The sequence below is a fragment of the Erithacus rubecula genome, assembly GCF_903797595.1.
Source record: "Erithacus rubecula genome assembly, chromosome: 13".
In the NCBI taxonomy this organism is placed as follows: Eukaryota; Metazoa; Chordata; class Aves; order Passeriformes; family Muscicapidae; genus Erithacus; species Erithacus rubecula.
The window spans coordinates 17,927,958-17,949,161 of record NC_136665.1 but is presented as its reverse complement, the minus strand read 5'-3'; the positions used below and the strand labels follow the sequence as shown (position 1 = coordinate 17,949,161).

Below are 21,204 nucleotides of genomic sequence, written 5' to 3'. Positions count from 1 at the left end.
TTCACTGCACAGGGATGTCTGACAGGGGGAATGGCTGACAGGGAAAATGTGCTGCTCTGGCAGGATAATGAGGTACAGGGCTCCAAAAGGCAGCATCCTGCTCATGGGGGAAAAAATGGGAGAAATTCCCTTTTCTTTAGGGGCTGCATCACCAAATAACTATTACAAAAAAGACACAGAGGGACTATTAACAAGGGGGGGATGGATTCAAACTGAAGCAGCAGGTTTGGATGGGATATTGGGAAGGAATTGTGTGAGGGTGGGGAGGACCTGGCAGAGCTGGGGCTGCCCCTGGATCCTGGAAATGTCCAAGGCCAGGCTGGACAGGGCTTGGAGCTCCTTGGGACAGAGGAAGGTGTCCCTGCTCATTGCAGAGGGAGGGATGAGATGATTTTTAATGTCCCTTCCCACCCAAACCACTCAGTGATTACTTTCTGGTGGCACCACACCGACTGCACTTCACCTTTAACAAAGCTTTGTGCTGTAAAACAGCCCAAACAGCTCAATTTCCAGCAATTCCCTGGGATGTAATGTCAAGCTGAAAAGGCAAGCCTGAGCCTCTCCCAGCAGGTAGACACTGTCTGGACAGGAATCAGCCAAAAATCAGGGTGAGCAGAGCCCTGGGCTGAGCACAGCAGGGAGGCTGCAATTGCACAGGCTCAGCAGAGATCATCAAAATCCCAGATTTAGGTGAAAGCCTAAGTGCAGCCTCAAAAAAAGGTGCATTTGTCATGCAGGTAATAAACCCTGAGCAATTCCTGTGGATTTCAGTGCTAACCCTGGCAGCTGAATGGAGCAGGCATGGCTTAGCTCTACAGCTGGGACTGCCCTTTCATCACTGCTCCTCCTCACACTTGGTATGGTGTGCCTGAGAAAACTGGAATATTCACTGCTGCTCCCTGGTGATCTGCTCCCAGCCTAAACACCAGGCAGGGATGTGGCCCTTGGGTCACAGAGATCCCAACTCTGCTGCCTGCAGAGCCCTCCAGGATTCTCCAAAAGCCCAGATGGCCAAGCCAGGGTAACTCAATCACCCTCATTTGTATCAGTCAGCACTGAGCCCTTGCACCTCCTCCTCAGACTGCTTAGGCTGTAAATTAGATTTTCATCGCTCCTGGGACAAAAACCTGACTCTGCTGAGGTCACTGGGAGTTTGAGCATCCATTTCAGAGGTGCCATGACTTCACCAGTGCTTTGCATGGAAGTTCACCATGGTTTATCCTAGAAATGTGTTCAATAAAATCTGCCACTAGTACTGGCAGATAGCAGTAGTTCAGTTCTGTGCCATTTTCGTCTGCCCAGATGTAACAAAAGGAATATTTATCTCAAAGGAATGTGGATGGTAATGACCAATATTAATGCAGTTTTGACCAATGCCTTGGCAGAAATCAAAGCAAACACTGAACACTGTTTATTGCTGTAAAACTGAATAATTAAAAAAAAAAAAACCAAAAAACAAACAGGATCTTCTCTGACTTACAACAGAAATCCTCTAAAATCTATGCTCTCAGGGAAATTTTACTGGAACAAAGTCATTGGTGGAGTGATATGAAAGAATAACCTATGAAAAATAAAGCACTGCACCGTTCAGTGAAACACTTGAGCAATAACCCAAATTTTAGGTAATAATTTCACTGAACTTAACAAACAGATTGTGGTTTCAAGTATTTTGCTGATGAAGAAGTAAAATCAACAAAATCAGACCAACAAGCGTGGATGCCAGTGTCCCTACAGACCTGGATCAACCAACACAAACTGCCCCAAAAAGGAAGATTTTACTGATGGACAGACCATGAAATCAACCTTGGGAAAAACATGTGGGTGCTTCCAGACCTACAGACAATCTCTGCTTATTAACCAGTCTCTCATTTCAGTAAATTACAAAAATAATGGTGCATTCTGTGAGCATGTGTTAAAAAAAAAAAAAAAAAAAAAAAAAAAACCATTGAGTTAATTATTCCTTTTGCTGAAAGCATTGTTGGGTTTTCTAACAGAAAAAAAAAATACATCTACCCCACAATAATAATTTTAATTTCCATATCAGCAGAGCCATCTTTCACCAGGGCTAATTTCATTTGCAGCACTGGGGATGCACACTGGCACCAGGAATATTTCACTGAGACATTGTCCCAGGTTTCCATCAGATTTAATGCTGGAAAAGCACGTGACAGGACAGAGAGCTGCATTTTTCAAATCTCCTTTAAAGCTGTGGGAATACACTCCTTCAAGGCAGCCCTCTCTGCTTTCAAGTGCCACACAAGCACAGCAGGCAGCATTCAAAGCCACCTCTTCTGTGTCAGCCAGCAGGGAAGGCTGACAGGGAATTGCTTGTGTCACACTCCAAAAGTCACCAAAGCAGACATGCACTGAAAGGTGGATGGGCCCAATTCTGATTTATTTTTTTTTTCTCTACTCCTCTGAGTAGATTTTTGTCTTTCCCATTTGTTGCAGCCACGGTGCTGCTCTGAATAGTGACTTAAACCTTGCAGAGTCATCCCATGAGCCTCCAAAAAAAAGGAGAAGTTTGAAATGAGATTTCTGAAAGTGCTAAAATCATCTAAGCTGTGTGGAGAGGTCAGAGGGCTTTGGCTCACTGGAATGTTTGGAGTTCTTTGGGACTGCAGCCTCGTGCTCTCAGTGCTTGGCTTGTTTGTAGCCACACTTTGTATTCTCCACAGAGACTCCCCAGCCATCAGAGCCCCTTCAGGTGGCTTCATCCCCCCTTTAAAGTCCTCTCAGAAACAGAAATGAGCAGCTCAGGTGCTGCCCTTGATGGTCTCATGAGGAGGAGGAGGAGGAGGAGGAGGTGAGTGCAGCATCAGGCAGGGGACAGTGACACAATGACACAGTGACACAGGCCAGGCTGGGGACCCAGAGCACTCCCAGAGCAATGCAATGCACCCTTGGTGCTGCACTGAGGATAAATATCCTGGCAGGTGTCACCTGTCCACACCTCCCTGCCTGCAGACACAGGGAGGGTTCAGCAGGGACACTGGAGCTCTGTTTTTGGCTGTCTGAGCTCACCTGTCTGGAGCTGGGCTGGGGCTGCCAGACTGGGAACCAGCTGGTGAAAATACCCCAAAAGCTGCACCCTGACACAAACAGCCCTGCCCAGACATCTCCATCCTGCTGTGCCAGAGACCTGGAGCAAAGCTGGGGATGGATCCCAGCAGGCTCATCCCTGTCCTCCCCAACATCCTCTTCACCCTCCCTTAACCTGAATCACACCCTCACCACACCTCTGATTTAACTCTGGCTGTTGCAAGAGAGAAAAAACAAACAAAGGAAAAAAACACCTGAAGTTGGTGATTTTCTTCATGGAGAAAAGAGAGGACTAGCAAGAGTCCAAAGAAAATATGAAGAGAAGCCCTAATGAAGAAAGCAACATAATGTTTCTCCTTTGTATATGGAACAGGATCTGCATTTGGAAATCACACTGAAAACCACAAGCTAGTTAATCTGTAACAATAAACACTACTTTTAATGATAAACTCTCCATCTGCATTTTTATTTTTGTGTGTCCAGGTGCAATGAAGGAAGAAGGAAACATCTGCTAGGGAGTGTTGAAACCCCAGCAAATAGCATCAGCAGAGCCACCCCACACTGTGTGCTTCATGCAGGGTGCCTGGACATGCTGGGAAGAGAAACATGGGGCACCAAATATTGACAAGCACCTTCACCTGTTTATTGTGCAGTGGCAATCACTAATCAGCATCTGGGAATGCAAATGCACTTAGAGAAACCAATGAATAAAACAGAGAGGAGAGAGTAGCTAGGAAAAAAAAACCAATAAACAAATACAACAACCTTGAGTTTTGAGCATTGACTTTGTTAAGCAGAAACAACAGGGGGGAAAAAAAAACAATCCACAAAAAAAGTCAGCCAAGCTCACAGGTTTTCACCTAAGCTCTTCACTTAAATCTGTCTGAGCCTAGAAAGGCAATTAATGCAATTAATGACAAGTGCAGAGATTATGAACTGTAATAATCTTAGCCTAGGAACAGTGACAACGAGCTGGGATTTGCTTCAATGGGGTTTTAGCAGTTCCTGTGGGCTCTGCTACAACATCCCCCTCTAGCCCCATACACAGTAAATCATCCAATACTCAAGTTCTATAAAGGGAACTACCTGGATTTCTTTTTCTCATGCAGGGGGAAGAAATCTTTTAAGCAGAATGAATGCCATGCCACCCTGCAGCTCTCCCAGCCCCAGCAGGCTTTCCTAGGCTCAGTTTTAGCAGGTGAGGATTTGGCTATATGAGCAAAGAAGTGAATATCCATGATAATTCAGATAAATCACAATCAAACCACAATTCCAGGCATGGGGGAACCCCACAGACCTTGCAGGATCTCACAGCTCATGACAGCACAAGGGGAACCCTTCAAACAGCACCTGGCAGATGAATTTCTTTGATACAACTTGTCCTATTAATGATTTTAATTTTTTAGGAGTCCAACCAAGAAAGGACAATTGCAATTTGTTATAAAACACTGAGCACATCACCACCAGAATATGGTTACAAGATTCCTGCTCTGCCTTCACACCCATGCTGCTCCCACACTCTGTGCTGGGACATCAATTTTCATTCTCCATGATTTAGGGTTGTTATAGGGTGGGCTTTGTGCTAGCAAAGAACCCATGGTCTGGAACAAAACTGAATTTCTACTTTACTGGACAAATATACCAAAAGAAATTGTGGCATCTTGGTGGGTTGCTAAGCAACCAAGAGCTCCAGTGTCACTTGTTTGTGATCAATTCAAGTCATTCACAGGGCTCTGAAGCACCAGCTCAGGAATTCCAACAAAATCTGTGCCTTGGGAAAGCCAGGGGGACTTCCTGACACACGGTAACACTTTCTTTCCTCTAAGATAAACTTTGTAGATGTCCTTTTGATCTGTGTGATATGTTAATTCATTATTCTTAACATACTGCTAATGGGAAAAGCTATAATTAACTAACTACAGCATTGTAGTGCGTGCAAGATAAACTGAACTAATTAGGAGTATTTAAAGTAGTCCCTGTCCTCTCCCACTGGGGAAAGGAGCAGATCCTTTCTTATCACAGAAGCAACTGTCCCCAACATCGTTTTATGTGAAGAACAGATTCCTTTTTGTTCCATTTTTTTTTCTCCCAAACAGAAGTGATAAAGCAAATTTTTACTGGCAAACAAGGTGGCTCCAGTCCAAGCCACTCGAGGTACACATCCAAGCTGTGAATAATGTAATCTTTCATTTAAATGAAGGCTTATCTGTTGGATTTCTTGGGGTAAAGAAGTGGATTGTTTTATTTTCATTCATGAAGTTTAATTACTCAACTAACTCATACTAAAAGCCCACAATAATTACACTCAGTGAGTTAAATGTATGCTGCTGAAGTAAAGGCTTTTTATTTCAGCCTCATATTCAAGATTCTTCCCGTCCCTATTTTGATAAAAATCAATAATAAACAGAAGAGTTTAGAAACAAATTGGTTTCCAAGATGTGTGCTGCATATGGCAAAATTTCAACTTCTTGATTGCTGGCAGGTGTTTTTTTACTGAAGATATTTAATGATGATTTCACATACACTGGGCAATATTTCTAAAGAAATTACCTTCTGCATATCTTGGTGTCCTATCCTGTGCATCTTATTTTAATGTCACATGATCTGGACTTGTAATTCCTCTGCAAGCCAGACTCAATGACAGCAGATGCTCAGACTAAATGAGGACCAGAACCTCCTAATTTTTAATGACCCGTTGAGACAGGGGTTTATTTGGCTTGAGATTTTTGGAAAGACAATTTCTTACTTTTAAGCAAGAGAGAAGTGTTAACACAGAGGAGTTGTGCACTCTGATATTCACATTAGAAGATAAGCAGAGGCACGTGGCAAGCAATGGCCAGAGGATGGCAAGCACAGCTCCAACGAGGTAACACTTCATGGTCACCAATGGCCAAAAAATACATATTTATTTAAAGTACAGCTTCTTCACCTCCTCTCCTTTCCTCAGACCTGAGTCTAAAATCATAATATTTATTATTTATTGCCTATGGAATGGGATTTGAGGGAGTTACACAGCACATATCAACCCAGTCACACCAAACAAATCCTTGGCAACGACACAGAAATGCCACCTGTCACCGCTCTGGTGAAATTTTCCAAAACCACGTTTCAAGCAGAAGTATTCCCAGGTAGTGCTGAATACCTGTACATAATCCAACAAAACACAGCTCAGTCCCTTTCTACCCCAGAATGAGCCGAGCATCACCAATGATGGAAGCACAGATGAAAAGCCCACGTACATTTGCTGTGTCTGACTACAGGAAAACAGAATTTCCAACAGGATTGCGTTGCCAGGCTCACCGATGCTCTGATCGTGCTACACAAATCAATAGCACACAGCCCGAGCTTCAGAGATGCCAGCAGCTCTCCTGCAGGGCAACACCAGCACATCGCCTCCCCAACGAGAAAAAAAAAAACCAAAAACCCTGGGACTTCGGTAATTATTTAGGTACTGCAGCAAAACCAGCCAAAAATCCTCTCCAGAATCATTGGGAAAGCAGAAACAGGCACTCGCTGCTGATGCAGGACATCCGGGCTGGCAAACTTGAGCCCACCTGAAACAGCACAGGAGTGCCCAGCCAGCCCCCAGCGAGCCCCTGGACCACGGCTCTGTCCCCATGGCTCTGTCCCGACCACGGCTCTGTCCCCATGGCTCTGTCCCCGTCCCCTCTCCTTATCCCCTGTCCATGGCTCTGTCCCTTTCCCCTGTCCCCTATCCATGGCTCTATCCCTGTCCTCTGTCCCTCCGCGCTGTGCCCTGGCTCTGTCACCTGTCCATGGCTCTGTCCCCTGTCCCTCCGCGCTGTCCCCTTTCCCCTGTCCCCTCTCCATGGCTCTCTATCCCTGTCCTTGTCCCCGTCCCTCCGCGCTGTCCCCTTTCCCCTGTCCCCTCTCCATGGCTCTATCCCTGTCCTTGTCCCCGTCCCTCCGCGCTGTCCCCGGCTCCGCAGGGCTCCGCTCCCCGAAACTTTCCGCGGGCAGCGGCTCCTCCGCCCGGGGAGCCGAGTGCGGGATCCCGCCCGGCCCCGGGGCAGGGGAAGGGTCCGGAGCGACCCCCCGGGACCCCCCGAGCCATCCCCGGGCCAGGCTCAGCCCGGCTCCGCTTCCATCGCCCGGCGCCGCCGCTGCGGGACCAGGTGCGGTGCCGGCAGCAGCAAAAACAGTTCTCAGATCCGAGCGATAATAATTAATTACAGAGCGCTGTGGGAGCCGGGCAGGGCAGCCGGGGCACCCCCGGACCCCCTCCCCGGTGCCCCCGCGTACCTTGAGCCCGGCCGGGTCCCGGTGCCGGCGGCAGCTCCGCAGCCCCGTCCCGGCGCTCCGAAATAATCGCTCCACCCCGAAAAAAAAAAAAAAAAAAAAAAAAAAAAGAAAAAAAAAAAAAAAAGGAGGGGGTTAGGAGGGGAGGGAAGGAGGGGGAGCGGAAAAACCCAACGCAACCACCCCAAAGCCAGCCCCGCTCCACACCCACGAGGAGGGAGAGGGTCCCTCCGTGACTGGCATCGCTATCTCCTCCGGCGGAGCTTGCAGGGAGCCATGGCAACGAGCCCCGGGCTCCCCGGAGCCTCCCCGGGGGCACGGCCACCCCCGGCCCGCTCCCGGCCCCGCTCCGGGTCCCGCTGCCCGGTGCCGATCCGCTCTGCCAGCGGCACCGCCGCATCCCCGCTGCTCCGGCGGTACCTGGGGATGCGCCGGAGCCGGAGGGATGCAGGAACGGAGGAGAGGAGGCAGAAAGGGGAGCCCCCCTGCCCGGGGGGGCGTCCCGCGGCCGGGCAGGTGCCGGAGAGGAGCCCCCAGTGCCGGCCAGCCCAGAATCAGGGTGGAAGGAGGAGAAAGGAATGGCCGGAGTGAGAGCGCTGCCCCCGGCTGGACCAGGGATGCTCTGGATGCGGCGGGCAGGGGCTCCGCCAAAATCCAGGCGGGGAGGAGGAGGCGCTGCCAGGAAAGGGACGGTCACCGCCTGGGCTCACCTCTGTCTCGGGTGTAGAATTTACAATTGCTGCTTTTAAGGGGAAAGGATGAATATTAAGAAAATTGCAATTGGGTTTAGCCCTTCCCCCTCTCCCCTACAAAACCCTCGCGTATACCCAATCACCCCAACACCAAACCAACATCAACCCTCTTTTCCTCGATTTTTTTGTTTTCTGTTTTGTTTGGGGGTTGTGGGGTTTTGGTTTTTGAGGGGTTTTTGGGTTTTTTTTTTTTTGGGGGGGGGGGGTTGGGGTTTTTTTTGTTTGGTTTTTTGGTTTTTTGGGGGTTTTTTTGTTGGTTTGGGGGTTTTTTGGGGTTTTTTTTGGCAAATGCCACCCTGAGTAATTTTCTCTGCGTGTGCTGTACATGCCCACAAAACCAGCTCAGGTTCACATGTGTGCTTGAGTGCCCAGACTCTGCCCGGGTGCTTCATTCTCTGAGCCCTGCATGGAATGGGCTAAATTTTTAAGTGATTGGTAAAGACACTCATCACAAATCTGCCAGTCATTGTCTTAAGCACTCCACCCCGAGCAGTGGGGAAGGTCACACAATAATTTTCAGAAGGGCTCAGACTCCTCAGACGTTTCTGTCTCACTGCTGACCTTTGGGTGCTTGGTTTCTCTCTGAGCCTTGCCTAATGCAATGAACAATAATCATAAAGTAGCATTCACGGACATTAAACCCTAAACTCACCCTACTGAATCACTGTGGCACTCCTGGGGATTGTGATCATTTGGGTTAAAGATTTTTGGGACAGTGGCAATTGGAATTTGTGGATGTGCTGTTTATCTCCAGTAGATTTAAATAGGTGAGCTTGCCTTTTGGATGGGAAGTAAATAATTAAATTTAAGGAAAGGCATTTTAAAGATGGTAGTAAAAGAAAAAAATATCTGAAAACTGGAAAGGAAAAGGGCAGAATAGTTTAATATATTTGTTGAGTAAATGCAAAAGAGTTAAAAACAATGTAAGTTTGCAGTCATGTGAAGTCAGGCAGGAATATCTATTTATGAACAGATAGAATTTTTATATTAAACGAGGCATAAATGAACTGGCACCAATATAAATGCATAGAGCAAAGCATGGAAAGCTGCTGAGGAAGCTCTGAAGTTGGGCAGATTTCTGTGTGGCAAACACCCAGCCCAGAGCACGTACAGAGGACTGGGAATCCTCCCTTTGGATCCTGAATTGAGTCTCTGTTCCACCCAAAGACAGTCAAATGTTATATTTACAGCACATTGCTTTCCAAAGCAACCAACAGCTAAGCAACAGACCTGTGCCCTGCGAGCGGAAACTGGGAAATAAATGGACAAGGAGAAAGCTCCAGAGGAATGTCTGAGGGCTGCCCATGCACTGAAAAGCCATTTGGGCCAGTACCAGCCAGCCATGGGAGATTCACTCCAATCCAGAGGTTTGAGGATTCACTGGAGCCTTGGCAGTGACTGGAAATGCTGAGGGTGGGAAGCTGCTTGTCTGGGATCAGAGATAAGAGTGGGAAAGGAAGGAGAGCCAGGCAGAGCTGGCATTGCCCTCCTGGCAATGAGAAACAGGGCAAGTGACTCCCACCCTCCCCAGCCAGCCCTGGGTTCCACCCAGGATGTCTCAGCAGCACCAGGAGTTCCCAGGTTGATTTCTGGTTCTGGCAGAAAGAAGAGAGACACCAATTTAATGATCTCCAGAGACTGCCTGAGCAGTGCTGCTGCCAAATCCTCTTCCCATCCCTGCATCCCTGGCCTTGCAAAATGCAGCCACCCCTTAGACCTTCCCTGGCCCAGCTTTTAAATCCTCTCTGTCAAAGATTTTCCCAAATCTTCTCCCACATTTGAAGCCATGATATGAAGAGCATTAAATGGTTTTAATTTTTCACACAGAATGGTGCACAAAGTTTTCCTTCAGCTGATGGCACAGCCCAAGTAGAGCAGCTGCCCCAGGACTGCTCCACACTTGCAGAATAAAATGTATTCCTGTTAATAATAACATGGCATTAAGTCTATTTGAGAACAGAGCTTACTTAAGGTTTGCTTTAAGTAAAGTGTAAATAGACATAATCAATCGTGCTTCACATTTCACTGGGCAATGAAATGGGGCAAATGTCATCACACTGAAGTCTGCACCAAACAAAAATAAGGACAGAGGAGCTCAGTGTGGTCCTCTCTGTGTCTCACAAAACTGCTCTTTATTTTGGGATTTCCTGCTGAAAATCAAGGGGCCTTTTCATCAGACCCTCTGCTCGATGTGAGAATGAGATCAACACTGCTGGAAACTCTGGAAACAATTAATTACCTCTGGGCTTGTACTGATCACATATTTAAAATACACATTAAATGCATAATATTGTCAGAAATCAAGTGTGAGAAAACCCCCTCAGAATATTTTTCTCAGGCATTGTCTGGAGAAGGAACAGCAGGTGTGTTGTGCCAATCCCACCTTGTTACCTGATTCCCTGAATGTTCTCCCTCAAGACCCACCCACCACTCTAAACTCAGATCCAGAGTCTGGTGGCAGGATCAGAAGATTCCCAATCCTATTCTAAATGCCATTTAAGACACATGAAATACTCAGGACAAAAGAACAGATTGGCCAGATTTTCTGTGGAGGAAATTAATTTGCTTGTAATTGCCAGCACATATCCCATCAGCAGAGCTCATTAATGAAGATGCTGTAATTTTCTGTAATGGGTAGATATGCAAGAATGGGAATGTGTTTGGATATCAAGAACTACAATTTTATATGGACTAAAAACCAAAAATATATAAAATATGATAAGCTTCTGGGAAGCTTTTGGTCCTGGACAAATTTAAGTGGCTAAAATAATAGTCATGATGCCATCTAAAATTTGAAATTATGCCCCACTGCAACATTTTGCAGTATTTTCCTTAACTTTTGAATTTTTAGAGTATTTAAGTTTTACCAGCTGAGATGAAGCTTGAGAAGCACTGAGCTGCTTTAGGAGCTTGGAGTTCTTAGGAAAAGATTTAAATCATAAAAGGAGAAACAGAGATGAGAAGAAAAACACAGATGCTGATGGTTTATTAAGGACAGATCTGAGTGATCTGATTATAAACACACCTCATCAACACTTTGCTTTGGAATGCTGAAAGTTGGGTGGGACTTGACCAGAGAGAAACTCCAGAAGTGCCAGAAAATCCTCATCTATCCCTTCCTAATGAGAGTCCAGGAGAAATCCACGTGATCAAAGGGCAGCAAAATTAAAGTGAATTAAAGGAACTACTACTTTTTGCAGTTTGAAACAATCCCAGGAATTCAGGCTTTGAAGAACTTGGAGTGAAATGTTGGGATTTTTTCCTTTCCTAATCTGATTTTTTTTTTAAGGCTGGATAACTTTATGACTGCTAATAACATTTGTAACTATGCAAGCTAAGATAATAACAATGGTAATCAAATCTCATGCTTCAGGGCATAAATTGATTGCTTGGAGGAGTTATGGAGAATTTTCTGGTTTTCCCACCACTGAGTCCCTGATTTCACAACTGACAAAGTGCATTACAAGGGGGGTTTGCTACTGCAGCCAGACAATTGATCTAATCTGTAATAACAAATCTGACACCAAAATACAGCAAGCTGCCTGTCTGCTGTGCAAACACAAAGAGATTTGGGCTCAAATTCAGGGAAATACTTGGGTCTTATTGTCCAGTTAGTTTCCTACAATCCTTTGGAAAGAAAGCAGCAAGATATAAGTTGAAAATAAATTTTAAAAAAATCCAACAACTCCACAACACTTAAAAGCATGAATGTAGAAGTGCATCTGAAAGATTATTTAGGCAAGGGGGTTCATCCACAGGTTCAGGTCCAAAGATCAGGATGGAAAACAATTCACAGAGTGGGCTGACTGGTGTATCCTATGGCCAGCCACATATTTCCATATGTTCCCATCAAAAAAGGAGGTCGTGGTCTCTTTTCCTTGAAAAACAGGCACAGCAGGAGATGAGAGCTCAGCCTGGAGATGGGGATTTGGGTTTAATTCCCAGCTGGACCAGAGAGCTCCACACAGGTTTGTACTCTGCTCCAGGACAGACAGACTGAGCTCTGGAGAACATTTCATCCAGCAGAAAATAACTGAGGATTCCCTGGGCACGAGCTGGGGCAAAATTGGGCCTCACTTTTGTTACAGAATTTATGGAGGGGTGGTTTGAGCTCCCCCAAAATAACAGAGAATTCCTGATTTTCCACAGAATCCCAGAGTGGTTTGGGTTGGAAGGTGCTCAGAGCTCATCCAGTCCATGGGCAGGGACATTTTCCACTGTCCCAGGGAGCTCCAACCCAGCCCTGGACACTTCCAGGGATCCTGTCCAGGGCTCTGCCATGGAACAAGGACATTTCCAAGGAAAAGAGAGTGCACCTCACAAAAACAGCTGTGTGAAAACACATCTTTGGTCTCTGTGAGAACTGGCACAAAGCCCAGGAGGAGGAAGCTGCAATATTTGGAGAAATGGAATCGTGACTCACTCAGGACTATGGCATCAGTCTCATTCATTTGTGGAAGGGATTAAAGGGGCCCAGGAATAAAGATTTCCTATTCCTGCACAAAAGCTGCTGTTCCCTGGCCAAAGCTCAGCAGTGGGGTTGTTCTGATCCCTGCCCAGTGTGGAGGTGGGATATGCAGAGTGCCTGGACAATCCTTGAGCACTGTCGTGTTTTTCCAGTGACCTATTGCTCACCAACTGCTGAATAAAATGCTTTGTGGTCTTTTTATTTTTTTCTTTTCTTTCTTTCTGTCAAGGTCAACTGGCACAAAAAACACCACAAAATTTCTACTGCAAAAACCCTATGCTGGTATAACACAAAAAATAAAATCAAGGAATGTAAAGAGACTATTTGTGGACATTTTTAGCCATTTGGATTGCAAGAACAACAAACATTTCCAGAATTATTGTAGCTACCCTTGAAACCAGTCACAGTTCTGAACAGCTAAATCAGAATTACCAGGCACCCCCTCCCAAACTGTGCAGACATGTGGACAGGATGATTGCCTTGGGCTTCATTTGGTTTTCATGAGAGAAGAGGGAATGGCTCTGATCTCCTAAGACAGGGACAAACAGTGGGCTTGGCTGATGCTGTCAATTGTATTCTCCCATTTTTTATGGAGCAGGTTTTATTACAATAACCTGCATTAAAGCCCACATAAAACCCCCCAAAACAATAGATGGGTGATTGCTGAACCCCTTGGTGCTGCCTGTGTTCTTTTACCAATTTAATGGCACTGGTGGCTCTCAGGGTGTTCAGTAGGTCACCTGCATCAGCAATTTCAGCCCAGACAATTTGCCTCTACATCCTACAAGCTGTGATACACATTTTCCAATTATAACTCAGACTGCTTTTAAATTCCACCAGGCAGGCAAAGTTATAAAAGTCTAGAGGGCTCAGGAAACAACAGCATACCAATAATTCAATATTAAAGCAATTTTTTTTTTGTACTGTCAGGCTATGAGCAGTTATATGAAATTATTATGTAAGAAGGGAAGTGATAGCTTGACCAACAACATGAAGCATCTTTAGAAATATTGATAATTTTTACATAACAGAAGACATAAAGGATTTATCCCTTTTCAGTGTCCTTCAGACAAGACATTCAATGAGGAAAAAAACCAACTAGTAATGGGAATATCAAACAGAATAATTGGGAAACCACTATTTAAAAAAGCAACCCTTCAACCTTTTATGTCTATTTATAAATTCATGTTATGGGAAAAAGAGAAATTTTCTTAACAATAAGAATCACTGAATAAATACTGAAAATGTTGTCACTAAGGCAAGATGATGAGTGTGGGTCAAAAATTATATTCAGAATTCTATTTGAAAATAATGATAATGCATAGTAATAATTTCAACAGACTGTATAAGCAAGCAGGAGATTTTTCCAGAGTATCCAAAAATGTAATGGGATGGAGTAAGGACAAGGAATTCAAGGATTTGGATCCCTACAGAGATTCTGCACTCTGAGTGGGACATAAATCTGAGAGGAATTTAAAAACCACAGTTTTAACCTTATCTGAGGGTTACAAAACCCATAAGGGAATGAACAGAGAATATGAAATAGGTATAAAAACCCTCTATTGCTTTTGTATTTTGTGACTTTTTTTCAGAGAGTTTAATTAACCCTTAAGCAAAATTTTCTTACTTGTGGTAAATCATTTGTGATGGGCCATTATGAGACCAGATATTCTTCTTTAAAATACTTTTTAGCTGGACAAAAAATATTGACTCAGGGATGTGGAATATGAGAAGTTCCTGTCAGATGATCACAAAAGTTGATGCCCAGCAGTGGCAAAAAGCCCAACTCAGCACAAATCCAGGCCAAGAGAAGCCTGGAATGAGCCAGGGATGCACAAAGGTGACCTCAAAAGAAACCCATTAATCCAAATTTCAGCAAAAGGAAACTGGTTTTGAGACTTCTCTAACTCTGAAGTGGCTGCAGCTGCAGCAAACTCCACATCTGATTCCTGCTCTGGGATGGAGCAGGAAAAATCCTGTCACAGCAGCCACGTGCTGCTGGAGGGCTCAGAAAGTTCCTCAAGGAGGTCATTTGCCCCCTCAGACATCAGCAGCAAAAGGAGATTGATGTCACCCTACAAATGCATCCTTGTTTGGGTCATTCCAGCAGGCAGGAGAGGCAAAACAGGGAGAATCCCCTGTCAAATCCACCTGTGTTGAGATCCCTGCTAAGGCACACTCTGATTTAATGATCTGGAGTTACCATGAAGTCCAAGCTGAGCTGACTTGCTGCTCCTTGAAGTTAATCTGACCCTTCCCATCAGCTGGAAATTCATCCTGGATCCTTTTCTAAGTGTCTCTATCATCTCCCAGCTCCCAGATTTCAGCTTTGGTGATTCTGCTCTCTCAGTCCTGGGCTCACTGGAGTTTCTCTGGCAGGGGCTCTGTAGAACACGCTGGAGCAGTGAAATGCAGAAAGGACATTTTAAAATTTAGCTTTAGGAGCTAAAAGCATGTGTAACACAAATGGGTGACAATTAAAAAGTGGCAGATCCAATAATCTCCATTTGGCTGTAAATTTCTCTGCCTGCTGGCAGAACCAAGCCTTTCCAAGGGCTGTGCAGACAATCCACACTTGAGGGGTCACACACATCCCCTGGAGAACCAGCAGAGAAAGAAATCCCCATGCCAACATCAACCTCTGGGCAGGAATGTGAGCCAGGCATCATTTTCCCAGGATGACAGCAATCAGCACTGTACCAGAGGAACTTTTCCAAAAGGAATTGTTTCCAGACAGAGACATTCAATCCTCTGTAAAGCTCTGAACACTCAAACTGTTGATGTTTCTCTTGCCTTTGCTAAGATGAGTTTCCTTCCCTGTGCCATCTAAAATACATTGAAAGCCTTACACATTTTCTTGGTGGGGGGAGCAGGAAGGGTGAAGTTACTATTTTCTTTCAAATTATAAATAAAACAAAAATCATTCACATTTGACTATTTTCTGATTTTTTCTACCTGACTATATCTCATTCCAATCTAAATAACTGCAGCATCCACTTGTTAATTATCTCCTTATTTGTAAGGGACTAAGGGACTGCATTGTCTTCTTGCAATAGTCAGTCATAATCTTATATATTTCTTGAAAATCAATTTGTTCTCCACCCTTATTGCCAAGAGCTTGAACTGACTGAAAAGAAAGATGTTAAATAATGCAGCTGCAGCAAAAGTAAAGCCAAAACCCCTTGACACAAACCACTGAGGAAGGAAACCCTTGTAAACTGACCTGTGTCCAAAGCTGGAATAATCAGGGATGAAAAGACAAAACAAGGCCTCAAAACCAGAATTGTTTCACTCATACAAGTTTTAATTCCACTGAAGATGCCCCTCTGCAGGCCCAGCAGCTGAGACACAACAAGGCCCTTAGGTGGAAAATTAGAATATAAAGGCTATCAAGTGCCAATTAATCTTGTGAGGTCAATGGGAAACAGCCTGAATTGCTGTTTCCAGATGGGCAGAGGGAATTTAATTTCTCCTGTCAGTGCTGCTCTCTGGCACAGCTCCGAGCTCTCAGAGCAAGAAACACCCATGAGTTGGCAAAATCTGGGGCTGTTTCAGCTTCTTCTGGTGCCAGAATGGAGATGGAAATCCACCCCAGATGGATTTTTTTTTTTTTTTCCCATTGTGCCACCCTTTAGATGATGTTCTAGCCTGGCCTGAAAAAAGTGTCACCATGTGTGCAAAGGTGTTGATGGCACGAGAAATTCACCAGAGAATGATTTGCTCTTTAATGTTATTTAAATTTCAATTAAATATTAACAGTGCTGCTTAAAAAGCTCTAAAGAGTTAGAAATAAACTCCAGTTTCCAAACAGGTTTTGTATTTAAAGAGAAGAGAGTATTGACTTACCTGAAACACTCTTAATGTTCCACATTGAAATGTAAAATGGGATAGGGAATTGTGTTTACCACAAACAGCTGAGAGAGACTTTTTTTTTCCTTCTTTTTTTGAATCATGTCTTCAAATTAAAAAACAAAAATCCCTAAAATATTCAAAGCAATGGTTGGAGGTGTGAATGCTGCCAGTGATTCATACACTGGGAAAGAAAAAATAACCAAAAAACAGTGAGAAATACTTAGACTTCAGTGTTTTGACTCATGTTTTCTCATTAAAAGATGCTATTTGAACTTTAAACACTGAGCAAGCTGCAGCAGATTTATGGCTGTGGATCTCCAGAGAGGGTTTTGAGGGCTGTGATAAAACCTTTTTTAAACCAGGCCTAGATGTGGTCACAGACAATTCAGCCAAGGCTGGGTTTAAATAGTGCTGTAATAAAGCCAAGATAACCCCTGGGGCATCTATGATATATTAATTGACAAATGTGGCTCAAAATGGACAAGAACTATGTTTTCTCTTTAAAATATGCTGTGTATTAGCTCATTAGAAACTGATCATGAGATGTGAAATACAATATTTCCCCAACAGTTTTATGTAAAGTATTTATCCTTCAAGATAAATTATTATCTTTACCCAAGCTTTGGTTTGCTTCATAACCAGGGAAAGTTTGCTTATGTGTCCCCCAGAAAATCTATTTCTGGTCCACCAAAGAAAATGAGGTAATTAGGTAGAAAAGTGGGAAGCCAGAGATTTCCACTCACTCTGCAAAGTCAGTGGGATGAGTTGTGCAAGGCCATGGAGAAATTGCAAGTTCAGCATGCAAAAGGCAAGAGAAAGTAAAATGTGGCTTAAACGTGATGAATAGGATAAGGAAGCTTAAGGGTGTTTACAGTGATGAGGTTATTGGCTTGGAGGGTGACCCAAGGAGAGGATAAATGGATTTCTCCCACTGCAGGGCTCTGTCTGGGCTGGGAATGGCAGTGAATCCCAGGATTGAATTGGCAGCTGCCTGTTCACCTGTGCTGAGTAAGTGCTCTCACTTGTGCCTCTGGAGTTATGGATGCCAGAGAGGGCAAAGACAAGCTGGGATTAATAAAAAAAGACAGGTGGGTAAGAGAGGAGCATGCTTTGAGTGCTGGGGTAAATCAGGAGTGATGCTGATGAGCAGGGGAGGGATCCCCCTGTGAAACTGGGCTGCAGTGATCAGAATGACACCCCTGCTCATCAAGTGAACAAGCTGCTGGAGAGGCATCTTTGCTGTCCAATTTGCACAGGATTTGTTTTGCTTGCAGAATAATTTATTATTATTTCTGTTGCAGTAATGACCATGAGTTCAGTGTTATGTGGGCTGTGTGCTCACTCCTGAGATAAGATCCAAAAATACAGAAATCATGCAGGGGCTGGTGCAAACAATGACAGTGGGATGGAGAATGTTGGCAACACAAATGTGTGTTTTAGAAACTAAAAGGTTGTTTGTTTGTTTTTTCACCATGCTGGGGTTCTGTCCTGTGATTCCATGATGCCCATGGCACTCTGAAGGTCTCACTGGCCAGAGAGGTTTGTCCTTGGGGCTCTCAGACATCTCCTGATGCTCCTTAAACACAGCTCAGGGTTCCCAGGGAGCAGGGGGTGCCTGGGGAGTCTGCACAGGGGAATTGAGTCTGGAATTACCCTTGGGAAGAGGGGGGATAGAGGATGCACAGCAGGAGAATGGACAAAAATGAACTGATGGAGCTGAAAGGCATCAGCCCCTTGTGTGAGGGTCAGGGCTGAACTGCTCATTCCAGCTCCCACCTAGACAGAATTTGTTTCCCTCGAGGGAGGTGGGAGGAGAAGGGAATTCCCTGGGGTCTCCTCCCAGCCTGGGGGTTTCAGGGCACCTGATGCCCCTCTGGAGCCCACCCCAAGCAGCCCTGCATGAAGCTAGTGAGTATCTGTCAGGTTTTTCTCCTCTGTTGTTATGGAAACAGGCTGTCCAAGGGCTGGGAGCTAAATCCTGGATGTGCAAGGAGGGCAGGTAGACAGGGAATCCCTCTGTGCAGCTTCAAAGCTGAATAAAGATGAGAATGTTATTTTGGAGAGAGCACTGTCACAGAGGTGTTCCTGGGATGGCCATACCCAGGAAAGCTGCTGATGTGGATTTCTGCAGCCACCTGAGCAGCATCACCCTGCTGAATAATGCCTGAGTTTTGCCTGAGGGGATGCTCATTGCACCAAATTTTACCTGGTGCACATTTTGTAAGGACATTCCTTATGTTTCTCCAATTAATTTCATTGTCTTAAATTCCATTTCATTCATTTCCTGCAGTTGCAGGGTCAAAGACCTAAAGATACAATCCCATGCCAGGATGACAGTGGTGATTTAGAGAAGGACACCTGAGGAAATTCAACAGCTCTCAGTGCTCTGAGGCAGGAGATAATAATTCCAAGTGTTTTATTTCATCTGGGCATCCTCCAAACCCCTGCCTCCAGTTCCTTGCTTGGCAGACCAGACTGGATTTTTGGGGTTCCAGCCCTGTGTGGAGTCAGTCTGATGTTCTGAGCCCGTGAGCCAAGGCAGCTCTCTCAGAGACTCAATGGCTTCTTTCAGAGCTTACAGAGGCAGCTGGCAGACACATGGACTGGTGTGAGCAGGCCAGGGAAATGTGTCTGATTGCAGAAAGGGCAAAAGAGATGATTCATCTCTCCAGGGGCTTTCCATCCCACCTTCTCTGCAGTCCATCCATGCAGCAGCTCCTCTGCTTCTCCCCCAGCACCCTTGGTTCACTCACTGCTCCCTCCCTCTTTATTCAGCTGCACAGTTTGCCTCAGACTGCTCAAAGGCTCTAAATCAGATTGCAAGGTTTAAGCAGAGAGCATCACAAGCCAGTTCACACAGAGAAAAGAGGAAAGGCAAGTTCCCCAGTGCTGTGTCCCTAATGAAACTCACACTTTGTGCAGGAGAGAGATTGTCTGCAGCTCACTGCTCCCAAGGACTCCTCAGCTCTCTGCTAAAGCTGCAATCAAAGCCCTGGATAATGCCAGCCTGGAGTGGCAGCCTCCAGAGGAGTATTTGTCCACTCTGTAGCACCTGCAGGAAAATTTAACTTGCTCAGGATGCTGCAAGTTCTCATAGATAAAGCCCCAGTGTGTCCAAGTCAGACTGGACATGGGAATGGAAGAAGATAAAGGGTTGGATTGGAGGAAATTCCACCCCTGGGCCACTCTGGGAGAGAGTCAGGGCTGGTGGTGGCCTCTCCTGGTGCCAGGGCTCCTCCTTGGCCCTGGCAGCACCAGCATGGTCTGGTGCTGGTGTTCATGTACGAGTCTGTGAAAACTCTGAACCCAACCAGCACAGCTCACACACTGAGAGGGGATGTGACCAACCCAGGAGATGTGACCAACCCAGGGGATGTGTCACCACACCAGGGCTGGCCAGGCACTGGGTGATGCTGCAGTGACCACACCATTCCTTCTGGAAGCACCACAGCCACTCTGGTCTGTGAAATGATCCTGGGCTTTTAGCTGACACAAATTCTTTGGATGTCAAGCTGGATTCTTCAAGGCTGGTTTTGTTCTGCTCTGCACTGCCTGAGGTTGATGAAACCCAAACTTTTTTCTGGTCTTGTGGAAGGAGTGTCATGAGCAGCAGACCTGGCTCCATGGGCAAAGTCACTGTGGGAACTTCCCAAATAAATCAATCCACATTTATCAGACCTTCAGAATTGGTATCAGTGTCAGAGTTGTCCTGGGGACAAGAAACAAAACCCAGGGAAGACCTTTCTTTGCAGAGACCTTTCTTTTCCTGTCCTTCCCTACAGGATCCATGAGCTTTTTCCTCGAGCAGTGTTCTGAGTCTGGAGAAGACACAAAGGTTTGGTGTGGTCAGCTAAAACCTTGACCAGAACTCCTGAGTTCACAAGCAGAGCACTGGGTCACTATTGCACAGTGACAGAGCAAAGTGATGAACAGGCAGCTTTTTATTACTGAATACTGCATCAGACCTTGGATTTCAGTGAAAAAAAGGTGAAATCTGGAATTCTACTGTCTGTCCCTCCACCTAAAAATTAAATTACAGGGTATTTTCCCACCAGTATTTGCTCCTGAGGGTTAAATCACTTCCAGTTACCCTGAAGTCATCTGAGAGCCAGCTCTCTTCCAAGTGCACTTCTCAGAGCTGGCAGCAGCTTGGAGAAAAGATTATGCAGGAGCAAGATTGCACTAATTGCAGAAATAGGTGTTTCAGCTGCTGCTGGTTTGGAATATTGGAGTGAATTAAAACAAATGAAGCTGACATTAAACAGATATTTAGAAAAACTACCAAGGGCTGGGGAAGCAGGGCTGTGCACGAGATGAAGGGGGTGTTTCATGGTGTGCAGTGTTTTGTGATCCCATCACTGTTCCTGTCACTGAGTGCTCAAAGTGACCTGAGTCTTTCCAGGAATTGCCTGTGAGACATGGGATGAATGTCCTGCTGTCCCTGTGCAGCTGCCATGGACAATCAGCCACTCCTGGGGTCAGCAGGACACTGGGAGAGAGCAGAGCCAGACAACCCCAGAGGGGTTTGGGCTGGAAGGACTTGGAGGATTCTCCAGTCCCACCTCCCACCCCATGGACACCTCCCACCGTCCCAGCTGCTCCAAACCCCAATGTCCAACCCAACCTGAGACATTCCAGGGATGCAGGAGCAGCCACAGCTGCTCTGGACCCTGTGCCAGGGCCGCTCACCCTCCCAGGGAGGAATTTCCTCCCAACCTCTCATCTAAATCCCTGCCATTTTAAACATTCCCTGTTATCCATCACTGCCTGCCCATGCCAAAAATCCCTCTGCAAGCCTCATCCCCTCCCCATGGCTCCTGCTGCTCCTCA

General features: G+C 45.6%; 1 protein-coding gene and 1 long non-coding RNA gene across 2 annotated transcripts in view; one reads left to right on the top strand and one right to left on the bottom strand.

Annotated features, from left to right (window-relative positions):
• CHL1 (cell adhesion molecule L1 like) overlaps positions 1–7,506 on the bottom strand; it is a 120,650-nt gene extending 113,144 nt beyond the window's left edge. Inside the window, exon 1 of the mRNA XM_079317334.1 lies at positions 7,306–7,506. The gene's annotated coding sequence lies outside the window, so the exon portion shown is untranslated. The remainder of the gene's footprint in view (positions 1–7,305) is intronic.
• The window catches only part of LOC306807627, a 356,348-nt gene that overhangs the window by 304,210 nt on the left and 30,934 nt on the right, over positions 1–21,204 (top strand). The window lies entirely within an intron of this gene.